This window comes from Macrobrachium rosenbergii, chromosome 25 (assembly GCF_040412425.1).
Source record: "Macrobrachium rosenbergii isolate ZJJX-2024 chromosome 25, ASM4041242v1, whole genome shotgun sequence".
Classification (NCBI taxonomy): Eukaryota; Metazoa; Arthropoda; class Malacostraca; order Decapoda; family Palaemonidae; genus Macrobrachium; species Macrobrachium rosenbergii.
The window spans coordinates 24,497,126-24,510,929 of NC_089765.1; the positions used below are offsets into that span (position 1 = coordinate 24,497,126).

The 13,804-nt window shown below is 41.7% G+C and overlaps 1 protein-coding gene across 6 annotated transcripts in view; it reads right to left on the reverse strand.

The window, feature by feature from the left end:
• The window catches only part of sav (salvador), a 45,500-nt gene extending 31,696 nt beyond the window's left edge, over positions 1-13,804 (reverse strand). For 5 of the 6 annotated variants that reach the window (XM_067127116.1, XM_067127113.1, XM_067127115.1 and 2 more), the window contains exons 1-2: positions 13,659-13,804; positions 10,150-10,298 (exon numbers count right to left, since the gene is read on the reverse strand). The gene's annotated coding sequence lies outside the window, so the exon portion shown is untranslated. Of the gene's footprint in view, positions 1-10,149; positions 10,299-13,502 lie in introns of all 6 variants that reach the window. The other variant, XM_067127114.1, reaches the window with a different exon arrangement.

Below are 13,804 nucleotides of genomic sequence, written 5' to 3' on the forward strand. Positions count from 1 at the left end.
TAGCTGATTGACACCTTTAGGAGGTGGGGCAATGACAGCTAAAAAGAGTTGTTGGAAACATTAAGGTTATTAATGTAGAAAATTTCTTAGTTCCTCACCTGCTAAGGTAGCTGATTCCACAGTTACTGCCTCAGTAACCTGCTATCCTCAGAGCAACCGCTGGGTATAATGACCTGGTCGCAGATTGCTTAAGCTGGGTATCAGTCACCTAGGACATGGCCGTGACAATACCACAAGTATGCCCCTGCTCAGGCGCAGCACAAACATCATGAATTACAAAAGGGGTCACCCAACACCAAAGAAAAAGTATAACCATAAAAACCAAAACCAACTGTGGGGTAAAACTAACCAACACTTACCCTCACAGACAACCATAAAAAACCTTCACACTCCAAAAAACAAGTAAGTAAAGGTAGGTTAATCCTCCTTTACCCCTTTACCCATTACCGTGCCAGATACAACAAAGGGCCCTAACGTGCTGCACTCACAAACACTGTCTGCACTTATGAGAGATAATGCAAAGCAAATACAGACTTACACCTCCAGTAGGTTGCTTGCACAATATCTTGAAGGGAGAGGTTCCTTTTATAAGCGAGAGAAGTAGAGATAGCCCTCACTTCGTGAGCCTTCACTTTACACATTTTCAAATCATTCTCGGAAATATTGGAGTGAGCTTCAGAAATCAGATCTCTAATAAAAAGGACATGGCATTCTTGGACATTGGTCTAAGAGGGTTCCTGACCGAACACCATAAGGAATCTGAAGGACCCTAATATCTTTAGTCCTTCGCAAATAATATTTCAAGGCTCTGACTGGGCAGAGGAACCTCTCCTGCTCCTTACCTACCAATTCCGACAGACTCGGAATCTCAAAAGAGCGAGGCCACGGGTGCGAAGGGTCTCGTTCTTGGCCATAAAAACAGTTTGAAAGAACAAATTGCTTTTGAAGCAGAGAATCCTACTCTCTTATCCAAGGCGTGGATCTCACTGATTCTCTTAGCTGTAGCTAACAAAACTAAAAAGAGGGTTTTCCTCGTAAGATCTCTTAAAGAAGCAGAATCCATAGGTTCAAATTTCTCAGACATAAGCCACTTCAGGACTACATCAAGATTCCACGAAACAACTTTAGCATCTGACCTCTTAGAGGTACCGAAGGATTTAATAAGGTCCGTTATATCTTGGTTATTAGAGATATCCAAACCTCTGTGACGAAAAACAGTAGCCAGCATGCTACGATAACCTTTAAGTGTGGATACAGAAAGGTTCTTATTCCCGAGGAACAAAAGAAAATCCGCAATCTGCGTCACCGAGGTTCTGGAAGAGGAAATGTCATGATCTTTGCACCATGAACGAAACATATTCCACTTGGACTCATAGACCTTGATCGAAGATGGTCTTCTGGCTCTAGCGATGGATTGAGCCGCTTTCTTCTGAAAAATCCTTTGCTTCTGAGAAGACGTTCGATAGTCTGAACGCAGTTAGCCGCAGACTTGACAGGTTTTCGTGAAATCTCCTGAAGTGGGGCTGTCTGAGTAAATCTACTCTGTTTGGAAGGCTCCTCGGGAAGTCGATCAAGAGATCCATGAGAACTGGGAACCAATCCCTGGAAGGCCAGAAGGGGCTATCAACGTCATCCTGGTGTTGGAGTGGTGCTGAAATTTCCTCAACACCGCACCTAACATCTTGAACGGCGGAAGGCGTAAAGGTCCAGACCCGACCAATTCAGTAGCATTGCGTCCGTCTGGAAGGCTGCTTGGTCCGGGACAGGAGAGCAGAAGATTGGGAGCCTGTTCGACTTGTTCGTCGCGAACAGGTCTACCAGAGGTTGACCCCAAAGTCTCCACAGCGACTTGCACACTTCTTCGTGCAAAATCCACTCTGTGGACAGAACCTGGTGCTTCCTGCTCAAGGAGTCCGCTCTCACGTTGAGGGCTCCCTGAATGAATCTCGTTAGGAGCAGAATCTTGTGCTTTTCTGCCCACAAAAGGAGGTCTCTTGCTACCTCGCTGAGGGAGTAAGAATGAGTGCCCCCTGTTTCTTTATATAAGACAACGCTGTGGTGCTGTCTGAATGAACCAGAACTGTTTGTCCCTGTACGAAAGGTAGGAAGTGTACGAGACTCAGGTGGATTGCTTTCAACTCCTTCTTGTTGATGTGCCATTCTTTTTCTGTCGCATTCCACAAACCTGAAATTTCTTTTACCCCCAACGCCGCTCCCCATCCTACTTCTGACGAGTCTGCAAACAGTTCGTGGTTCGGGTTCGACGGAAAAGAGAGAGACCTTTCTCTAATTTTCTTCGATCTAACCACCACCTTAGATCCTCCTTGATACGGTCCGAGATTGGAAAGGAGAAGGAGTCTGGAAGCGTTTTCCTGTTCCATTGCTCCCTGAGGTAGAATTGAAGGGGCCTCATGTGAAGTCTCCCAGGAGACAAACTTTTCTATTGACGCCAGAGTTCCCAGGAGGCTCATCCAAGCCTTTATGGAACAGGTATCCATATCCAGAAAGTTCTGGACTTTTTATGCGAGACAGTCCGAGATTCTTTGATCTGACGGAAAAGCCAGAAAAGGAACTGTTTCCAGTCTCACTCCTAAATAGATCCTGGATTGTGAGGGAGATAGGTGAGACTTCTTCCAATTGATTAGAAGTCCTAGCTTCTGAGTCAAGTCGAGAGTTACTTTCAAATCCTCCAAGCACTGAGACTGAGACTGGGAACGAAGGAGCCAATCGTCTAGATAGAGAGAGATCTTTATTCCTCTGAGATGAAGAGCTTTGGCAACAGTGGACATAACTCTTGTGAATACTTGAGGGGCTGTGGACAGACCAAAGAACAGAGTCCTGAACTGATAAGTCTTCTCCTGGAAAACGGCGAAGAAACTTCCTGGGCGCGGGATGGATCGAATGTGAAAGTAAGCGTCCTGCAGATCTATTGAGACCATCCAATCCCCGGACGAAGAGAATTGAGGACGGATTGCGTCGTCTCCATCGAGAAACTGGTTTTCTCACGAAAAGGTTGAGAGAACTTACGTCCAGGACTGGTCTCCAGCCGCCTGAGGCCTTTGGAACAAGAAAAAGACGGTTGTAAAAGCCTGGAGAGTTGACTTCTTCCACGATCTCTATCGCTCCTTTTAAAAGCATGGAGTCTACTTCCGCACTCAGAACCGAGCATTTCTCTAAGTTGCTGGAATATGCTGTCAAAGCTAAAGGTTCTGTTGCAAGAGGGGCCTCTTGAGGAAGGGGATAGAATATCCTTCCTTTAGCACGGACGTGGTCCACTGGTCCGCTCCGATCTCCTCCCAAGTTTGCCAGAACTGCTGAAGTCTGGCTCCTACTAGTGCATGGAGGACATGCAGATCACTTTTTAATTGAGGGTTTGATAGCCCTGGAGACAAATCTTGCTTTGCCCGAAACTAGATCCTGTACGGGTGAGGGCCTGCCACGAAAGGGCCTATTTTGATTAACTAAAGGACGAGTTTGCGCTGGCAGAGAAGGTTGAGGAGCTTTTGGTTTACTAGAGGATTGCGCCAAAAGGTCCTGTGTGGACTTCTGAGTAAGGGATTTCGACACTTCGGCCACAAGTTCTTGAGGGAAAAGGTACTTCTTATCCAGAGGTGCGAAAAGAAGAGCCGATCTTTGAGTCCTAGAAACTCCACGAGCGACAAAAGAGCACCAAAGTTGTCGCTTCTAAGAACTCCTAACGTGAAGATGGAGGCTAACTCAGACGCACCGTCACGAATCCCTTTATCTAAGCAGGACATAACAGAAGAGAAATCATCGAAATGCGCTCGAAAGACCAAAAGACTTTACCTTCCTACCCAAAGCGCCAATAGTCCAGTCCATAAAACTGATGACTTCCAAAACTCGGAAAACGTTCTTCAAAAGGTGGTCCAACTCTGAAGGAGAGAAGAAAATCCGAGCCGAGTTCATCGCAGAACGACGGGTAGAATCAACGAGACTGGAGAAGTCTCCCTGAGAGGAGGCAGAAGCTCCCAGAGAGAAAAACTTCCCCAGTGTCGTAGCAAGCCTTCGCTTAGTAGAAAGCTTGGAAGGAGGGAAGCAGAAAGTGGTTTTCCCCTGATCACGCTTGTCTTCCAACCAGGAGTTCATTTTCTTTAATGCCTTCTTAGCTGAAATAGAAAGCACTAACTTCATAAAGGAAGAGGTAGGAGGTTTCGAGTCTCTTGCGTACTGAGAGAGAGGGGAAGCCGGAGCCGCAGGTGCAAAATCCTCAGGAAAATTATCAATAAAGAAGCGAAGAAGCTTCTTGTAATCCGAGCGAGAGGAGTCTGGTTCGTCTACAGGAAACTCTTCCACAACTTCTTCCTCAGACGAAATAGGAGAAAAACCTTCCGCTTGCACACACACATCTTGTGAAGGAAGAGTAGGAGCCTGAATAAGAGCTTGACGAGGAGCCTGAGCCTGAGTAGGCGCCACAAGAGGAGCCTGAACTGGCGCCACAAGAGGAGCCTGCGCCACAAGAGGAGCCTGAACTGGCGCCACAAAAGGAGCCTGGGATGGCGCCTCACCAGGCGCTACCTGAGGCGCTTGAGCCTGAGAGAGCGCTAAATCTTGAGGGAGCGCCTGAGCCTGACTAGGCGTAAGAGCCTGATCCTGAGCCTGAACCAAAGGAGGATCAAGAGACACAGATCGAGGAGGAGCTTTCGTACTGGGCGCTCCGAGAGCTCGAGACGAAGGAGGAGGCATCAAATACACTTCAGAAGGCTTTGCTGGAGAAGAACCAGGCCTTCCGAGCCCGCCAAGAATGCTTCCAATTTTCTTGTGCATCGCTCGAAGAAAGTCATGAGTAGACGAGGATCCAACTGGGGAACGATGATCAGTAGAGCCAGGATCGTGATGAGGAAGAGGCGCAGAAGCCACAATAGGCTTACGTGAAACCAAAGGAGAAACACCGGGAACGCTGGGCAATACCGAATGGGAAGTCTTATACCTCTTATGCACATGAGCCTTGCGCCTGGGAGAAGATTCTTCAGACGACGAAAATCTCTCCGGACTCTCCCAAAAACTACAGGAAGGCTGTGATAAGCGAAATGGCTTCTTCTTCTGAACCGCTGAAGGCGAAAGATTCCTGGACCTCTTCAATGGTCTAGACTCGTCGGAAATCTCCAGCCTCTGCGAGGCGAATCACTGGAGCTTGAAGAAAGACACTTCCTTGAGTCGCCTTTCCAACGGCGCCTGAAACAGCCTGGGAAACAACAGGACTGTTCGAGGGGGCGGCTGCTCGTGAGCAGACCCCACTCGCCTCCCTTGGACTTTCAGCATGTCTTCTCCCAGGAGCAGGGGAGCTTGACAGAGGCTTAGGTCTAGGAGAACGAGTAGGCCGAGCAACCACCTCCTCCACCACACTAACACTTTGCACTGCACTTAAATTATTCACAATATTTTGGAAAGAATCCATACGCTCATGAAGGGATTTCACGTTAACGCCAATATCCTCCATGGCGCCCACAATAAGGTTAAATCTGGCGTCCATCTGGACTTGATACTCAGACACGGTAACGGGTTCAGGGATATCAGAGTCAGAATAGGAATATTAGTAGCCACGGGGATATTAATAGAAGTTTCCTGCATAGCTAAGGGAGATTCCGGTTTCTGAGAGAGAGAAGAAGAACTTCTAGCTAAAGCTTTCCTGGCTCTATCTTTCTCAAGCTTCTTTACATACTTAGATAGAGCCTTCCAATCTTTTTCAGTCATACTGACACATTCATCACACTTCCTCTCATATGAACATTCCTGACCTCTACAAGCCACACAAATTGAATGAGGATCAAGACTAGCCTTGACCAACCTCGTCTTACAGCCTTTGCTGCATACCCTAAAGGTATAAGACCCAGAATCTGACATAATTATCAGAAAACCTGACTAAATAGGTGACAAATAACTGGCAAAGCCGCAAACCAACAAGAGAGTACTTCACCAAGTGAAAACAGCTCGATGTAGGCAGATACAATGAAATTTCGCTCGAGTACCGACAACAATGTCGCGGCGTGACGGCAAAATTATTCTGAAGCATGTTGGAATAGTTCCTAGTACCCGACAGAGGGCAGGTAAGGCGATCACCCGATATTCGGACTGGCGCTGCATGCGTTTTGAAATTTTGCCGTGACGCCAAAGACTAAAGCTATATGTAACTAACAGGTAAGTTGTATGTGTTAAACTCATAATTACAATGAAGCGATCTTGCTGGAAAATACCTAAATATGTTGAACAAAAATAACAGAGGCAGCACTTTATATGGAAATGCTATTTACTGTGACAAATTCTAAAAACACCTGAAAAATGCATTTTTTAAAAACCTTTTTACACAAACCCATCACTTTACAATTGCTTTAAATGTGATCAGCTCATTCTTCACACACTCAAAAGCGGAAGAAGGTCATCTGCACACCCCAGCTCTAAAGAACCCTCAAATAGCAGTATACTTTAAATTCTTCCTAAGTACTGTCTAACCTACTCCTGAGAAAGAGTTGGGCAGGCAGAAGGGTATGAAAAATTTCAGAAAGTGAATGGTTTGTATAAAAAAATTAAAATTTTAGTTTTTAAAAAACTGCACTTGTTTTAACTTCATGATAGCCTGCGTAGCTATTTAGGTGGGAGACTCTCATCAGTTCAACAATACAGTATAAGGTTAAGGCCTTTAAAGCCAGGCAAACCACTGGAATCAGGCGACCTCTATGTTCTGACTATGATTTGTTCTAGTCAAACCTCCTAGTAACCTGAAAAGAAAGAAATATTCTCACTTCATGTATAAAGTACAGTGGCAGATACCCGAGAGTTTAATGATGAAGATACTACCAGAGTGTTATGAAGATGAGGAGGAAGAGTCAGAGGGCCTTGCATCAGCACAAGCAGTAGAGCCATTGGTAAGCCTTCAAAGTGGCTTACCTATACTAAAATGACAATTGTTTTTAGATACTACTGTCAGCAGCTAAAAGTAAATCTGAACATTTACCCCAAAGTAAAAGATTTGATCTCCCGAAAATATATTTTCACAACTGTCAAGGACTTCTCAAAGAAATCAGAGATAGTTCTCCTTCATTGCTTGTCAAAACTATAATTTTGATTTTAATTTCATTTCAGTGGCAAGCATGGGGTAGTGTTAAACTATGGAAGTAAGTTTTTATCAAAGGGACAACACACAGACACTATAGCCCTACTCTTCATGGTTTGTGGTAAATGTGAGACAGGTGTCCACCACTTCGGCTGAGATTCAGAATCCAGTTGATACATCATCTTGATCCTAATCTTAAGTAATTTACTCTTTAAAGCATCCTACAAGGCTCAAGACTCTCTGAAACTATCTATCTTTACATCATACATAACAGGCATATACGGCCTTTAGCTACTTTTGCCAATCCAGAAAGTATCCCATGGCAGGAGGGGGCCCTATATCCCACCCACCTCCTACCCTGAAAGGGAAGACATGACGGTGGATATATTAACTTGGTGAATATAGTTAAAAATTCTTAGAATCACTCTTTATCATCAGGTTTATGGCGCACAACCAAAATCCCTGGTCACTGTTAGGATCAAGGACTCTGTTGTGCATTCAATACCAGGGGCTGAAACTAAAATAGGTACCTGGTTCTCATTCCAGCCCGAGAAGAACCCTTCTGGTTAAACAAATCATTTATAACTAACTAACCCTGGTTCTCAACGAGACAACCTTCGGTTCCAGCAGCTCCATCCTTCCCCCCTAAATTGCAACTTGGACTAAATTACTATATGTGATAGCTTTGTTTTGAAACTAATGTAATTTCCTTTTAATTCTTTTTTAATACAAACTCATTACTTTAATAAAAAGTTCCCACCTTCCAACCACCTTTCTTGCGGCTAGTAGTCAGACAAAATGAAAAGCAGCTAGTGCGTTACTGGACACCCAGCAATTTGAGGGCACACTTATCAATGTGCATCTCCTTACTGTCATTCTCTTTACAAGGACTGAATGTCTGGAGGAATTCATCAAACAAAAATTTGGGCTATTATGTCTAATAGGTTTGTGATGAAAATTAATTTTACTGCAATTACATTTTGATGTTAGAACTCAAGGTTATTTCTGGGTAAATATCAATAACCAAAACAAAAAAACATGCTTTCCCCAATACATCTGTCATTTATTTAACACTGCTGCACATTAAAAATGCAAAAATGGAGCTCAAGGAATTTTTCTAGTAGCCTTAACAACTTTTATCGCAGGCCTGAAAATCCTCTCATAATCTGATGAAACAACTGGTGGTTTTTCAAGGGAATGTGAGTCACCTCCACTGTAAAAATAGGCTTAGATTCTTCATAAGTTTTCTAATAGAAATTAAGTTGGAAGACTAACAACAACTACAGTACTTACAATCTAAATTCCAGGGGACTGCCTAGTTTGTCAGGGCCAACTAGATAAGAAATGTTTGACAGAAAATAACTATTTCCTGGGTACAAAGTTCCTGCTATTAGTACTGCTGTTACTGTTTATGCCTCTTCTCGCTACTGCAGTTTCTGTCCCTTTCATTCTAGTTCCAGTTGTTGGATATCAGTGGTATTGGGTGACTCAATATCATAAAATGGTATCAGCAAAAATAAAGAGAAATTCACTGTATGACCACACTCAGAGTGAAAATCTTATGACTATCAACCCTCATTATTTTCAACTCAGTTTAGCTATTACTACTGGTAAATAAGAGTATTTCAATGAAAACTAGAGAAAAAATTAATAATCCATATATTAACACTAGAATGCACTACTCTCAGCAGTAGTGTTTGTATGAAGAAATTTACTTTGTTTCTAAAACATGCTTAACAGTATAAATATAAATTTCTTATTTTCTAATGTAAGAAAGCAATAGATTTGTTTCTTAGCAGTAAGTTATTCTTAACAGAAGTGCCTAGATCAGTCTCCTAAATGAAAATCTCCGCTGATATAAAACTCCAAGCTCACTACTTCACCATTTGTCATTCTAAATCTCAGCAAATGACAGCTGTGACTGACCCAATCGATGGGGTTGGGAAGAAACTTGCCATCAAAAATTTTTTTTAATATCAAAAGGTGTTAATCACCTCATGACGAATCGCCTGTAGGTATACTTTATGTATCTATTCCCACACTGAGTAACTAAGGATGCATATGGCTCAAGAGATACCTATTCTAATTTACTAGATATCATATGTAGTAAACAAGCAGTTTCATTAAACCAACATGCCTTGGCAATTCGATGCATTATGTATACAGTATAAATTCTGCATAACAGACTTAATTAAACTGAGGTGACGTAAAGACGCTGAGAAACAAAAAGGCTTGCATACTAGAGTCAAAAGGGCTGCTGTTTAAAACAACATAGGAAAACTACTGATATCCAGGCCCAGGTCAAACATGTAGCAGAAGTGATGTGGGAAAATTTAGAAAAACTGAAGAGTCCTCCTAATAGCCTGTACAAATTAACATGGAATGCCCCAGTGAAGATACTCCTTGCAGCATGTCTCAAATGGCATACTGTATTATAGATTCTTTGTTAATCCATCTGACCTTCAGCCGCAATGTTTCTTGACTTTGACTTCTCAACAATTCCCTTTATTTTCTTCTGCCATTTGAGTGTTCAATTATTTCACCTTTTTCCAGACCAATCTTTAATTCCCACACTTTGTATGCTTTGGAGCAAATCTGACGGCTGGCCTCAAAAGAACTAGAAATCCAACAGACTTTTCTGGTTAATTTACTTCATAATAATGATACTGACAGAAAATTTCATACAATGGGGCACTGATTAGGTGCCACTTCTAACACACAAAAATTTCCTCGGTTATTACTAAAATCTGGGTTGTCTATCACTGGAAGAGGGCATCAATGCAAGACCTATGTCAACAAGGGTTAGTGATTGTGTGGTAACAAGGCACGTTGAACAATGTGTAAAACATATGCATACTGTCAAAAGGTTTGACACAATACATTTTTGTCAGCAATCAGCAACCCAACTACAGTATACGTATTTCAAATAAAGCCACATTGGTAGTCCGTAACTATGACAAACAGTATAATGTAAATTTCCACCGCATGCCACTGTTAAACCTTATAATGTTGCACTGGTACTTTTCTTATTACAATAGTTCATAAACCACTGGATAAGAAGAAAATTAAACACACAGTACCTGTTACACTGTTTCTGCCACATTAATAAGCCTGAACTGGTGTCATATACAAATCAGTTACTGCGTTGTACTTCATATTTCCTCCAGCTTCATACGTTTTATAAACATCAGAAAATTATTTTGCCTCACAACTTCAAGAGAATGTTACCCTGGAAAAAAAAAACACATCCATCAGTGACAAGTCTAGACCATTTAAAATCTTGAAGTTTGCATTTAAATAAGTTAACTACTTATAATTGTAAGTTAATACAGGCTATTAAGGTTATAAAACTGCTCTGGAACCCCATAAGTTATGAAAGCTATAGTCCTGCATGTCTTTGATGACTAAAAGTTAAGAACATGAAATCTAACTTATTTACATTAAAAACTTGAATTACTTCAACCTACAACAACTGAATCTTTTAGTCCTCACCAAGTTTATAAAAATTGTGGCAATCCATAATATTGTGGCTCCATAAAGCACTACTCATTTGTGATAGCCTATCTCAAGGTTTTTTCCTATTTAGTCCATGTGCATGACATATAAGATGTTTCACAATTTTGATCATCCATTGCATTCAGACTGTCTCAGTGAATACCATCCTCCACGTAGTAATTGATATGTAGTTAATTAATCCTAACAGTCTTGCTTTTTCATAATTCTAATCATCCTTCGCATTCCACCACATAGTACCAGATATGTAATGAATATTAACTTTCTTGCCTTTTCTTGTGTTGTTCAAACAACACAGTTTTCTATAAGTTTCATTCCTGTTGCAAACAAATTACAGAAACCTTCCTGGTCCTACAGTTCAAACTTCAGTTCAAACTTCAAGCAAATGCTTTTTAGATGAGCAAGCTGACATTAGCATCATTGCATAGTTTATTTTTTATTTGTCTCCATTTTATTTTGTTATTTGTCTTACTGTAGCTACTGTATTACTTTATTTGCTTCTTTTTGTTACTGTATTTCCCTTTTCATAGCTTATTCTTTACTTCACAATTTCCTTTCCTGTACTGGACTGCTTTCTATTAGGGTACTTGGGTTTGAAGGCATTCTGCTATCCAAACTTGGGCTGCAACTTGTCTTGCAATAACAATACTAATAATATTGTATCATATCAATGCAGAATGATCCTTCTAAAGCAGCAGCATACAGATGGGCCCTACCCTTGAGCCAAAAAATAAGTGGGACTGCACAGCACTATAAACTATTCCCTTCATTTTTATTGTGAGCATTCTGTTGAACCAAGCTCTCTTCAACATCCATACTCAGGATTGCAGAGAGGGTAGGACCACAACAAAAGATGGATATCCCAAGAAAAATTGTTGAAATACTGGAATATTTTTTTTATGTACAAACTATAGTACTTCATAAATGCAGCAGGAGTGTTTGGCTCCATGCTGAAGAGAATTTGATTTATCAGAATGCTGACAATTGAAAAAAAGAAAATTCAATGTTTACAGTGTTAAGATGTCCCATTTGCTTTACAGCATGAAGGAAAGGCACACCTACATGCTTTAACTTAAGGAATTTGAGTTTTAATTACTGCTGCTTTAGAGGGATCCTGTAATTTACTATATGACCTGGCAGCTTTGCACACAGTCCCCAACCCCCAAATGTAATACCGCGCATAGCAAAAAGATGTGTGCTCAACTATTTTGCAGTAAATGTATATTACCTTTAGACATTTTCTAGTGATTGTTACTCTTGATGAGCTAGACTATGCATAATTCGGTAATTCTATATATTAGCTCTGCGCCTGTTTTTACCTTTTCAACTGATTTTTTTCTACACTTTTAGGGGTTCTGATACTGGCAGTACATCTGTTTGTTGTCGGCCAAATGGAATGTCCCTTTGCCATGTTTAGTACTGGCCCGGGAGGGGGGGGGGGTTAGGTACCCATACGTTAACAAGTTATTACACTTGCCGGACGGGATACGAACCATTCGAAACAGACGTATCTGTGCTCTGTATTGTGAAGATTGCGTATGTAAACCCCTTGTTGGATGGACTTCGGGGGTTAATTACAGGTTAATTAGACTTGAGTGTCAAAAATGAAAGGTAAATTCATAATTAGCAACCAAAAAACTGTAGAAAATGTCAAGTTATAGTGCCGTCGGCGACGCAGACCTACCCTATAGTTCTACCCATAATTCACATATTTTTTTGGCTGGTTGTGTGGTGATTTACGTTATTTCCTACTTTTCTGACTGGTACACTGCACTAGCTCTTTGTTACCCCATCCCAAAAACCCCAGTGTCCCACTGGGGTCCTGCATACAGTACTAGTTAGATGTGGTGGGGGGCATACAAAAACAAATGGTCTGCATCAACATTAATTATCTGGTCAAAAATTTATGAAACACATGACATTCAGACTGAAAAGTATCACACCACAGGCCTATAGGCTAAATATTGGCTTTTAGCTTCTGGGGCCAGATGAACGAAAACAAACCTAACCTTTCCTAGAATGCCGTGCCTCGACCTAACCAAAATTTACCTTTCTAACCTTACGTACAGCACTCTTGGCCTGGCAGGGGGGCTTTGCCTCCCCCCTGTACCCACCCAAGTAACACTAAACATCAGAAACATGGACTACACTTCGACTCGGAGGTAATGTTAGAGCCTACTCACATCACTTTCAAAACTAGCCTAGTTTCCCCACCAACTCATAAAACCCATTTCTCACTAAGAGAAAGTAAGAGGCCTAGTGGTGGTCTGTGAGAAACACGCATATAGCCTAGCCTAGGTTAACATTAGCCAATTAAGCCCTAACACGACCTACCTGATTTAGGGTACTTTGATAAATATGGTTCATATGTTCAACAAGAAATAATTCTTTATAACATTATAACAGAATACCTACAATGAAACTGAAGATTACTACCGCGCCCTTCTAGGTTCGATGACTAACGGTTATCGTGCAAATAGACTTGGTGCCGTACTTAGTACCAACTTCTTTGGGGATGAATGCGAAAGCATAAATAAAAGAGTAAATCTCATAAACATCGGCATAAGACAAAAACATCTACAAAAACTAAAGAATAGGCGGTATATACCACAATCGGCAGCTGGCGGGAACCAGCCCGAGGTAGTAGTCTACAGCTGGCTATTTTCGACCTAAGCCTAACCAGGTTAGGCTATTTAGTGTTATAACACTAAGCCTACGTAAAACATAACACAGGATAGGCCTAGCTCTGCTTAAGCTACGATTAGGCCTACCTGCGGTAAGCTTTACCAAACAGAACTACAAAACTATCTAAAACCTTCCTGGCAATCGGCGGCCATACAAACTATTGTAAGGCTGTGTAAAATAATTTAACCTTGAGATAAGCTAGATCGAGCTACAGAGGGTTATTCCACTTAACTACCTTGAGTCAGACACAGCCCAACCTTAATATGTCACATATTAGCTCGCTGCGCTGTGTCTAAAACACATGCCATCAAGATATGGGAAATATATAACACTTTAACACACTCAGTTACACTTTAGAATTAACAGACGAACCGTATCAATGAATCACTACCTTCTGGTTTTGGTTCTTTCAAAAGTTTGTTTTGTTCTGTCTCAACCTCGCCTATTATACCGCTATTTACCTCCGCTGTATCCAGTTACTCGTTCAGTTCAAGGCTCAAAATATTTTCTTCATAACACTCACATGATCCAATAGGA